This window comes from Penaeus monodon, chromosome 24, assembly GCF_015228065.2.
Source record: "Penaeus monodon isolate SGIC_2016 chromosome 24, NSTDA_Pmon_1, whole genome shotgun sequence".
Lineage (NCBI taxonomy): Eukaryota > Metazoa > Arthropoda > Malacostraca > Decapoda > Penaeidae > Penaeus > Penaeus monodon.
Genome location: NC_051409.1, coordinates 10,156,305 through 10,156,540, shown reverse-complemented (window position 1 = coordinate 10,156,540; position 236 = coordinate 10,156,305). Strand labels below are relative to the sequence as shown.

The following is a 236-nucleotide window of genomic DNA, read 5'->3' as shown; positions in this document are numbered from 1 at the left end:
CTTTCAGAGGACAAAGTTTTATTATCCTTATATTAGTTTTCATTATCAAAGCATAAGAAACAAACATCATTCTCAGTAAAACTGTGTAAGAAGAGGTTATAGTTCTCATAACAGATTTTTAATGCCCGGTTTATTGACAAATTTCATTTACATACCCGTATAAAAACAAATTTAATTTCCTATACACATTTAAATTACCAATGCAGTGAGGCAAATGTCATTTTCCGTACACATGC

At 29.7% G+C, this 236-nt stretch overlaps 1 protein-coding gene across 1 annotated transcript in view; it reads left to right on the top strand.

Annotated features, from left to right (window-relative positions):
• Nucleotides 1-236, top strand: part of LOC119588555 (inositol hexakisphosphate and diphosphoinositol-pentakisphosphate kinase-like) — a 23,388-nt gene that overhangs the window by 18,252 nt on the left and 4,900 nt on the right. The gene's annotated exons all lie outside the window — the stretch shown is intronic.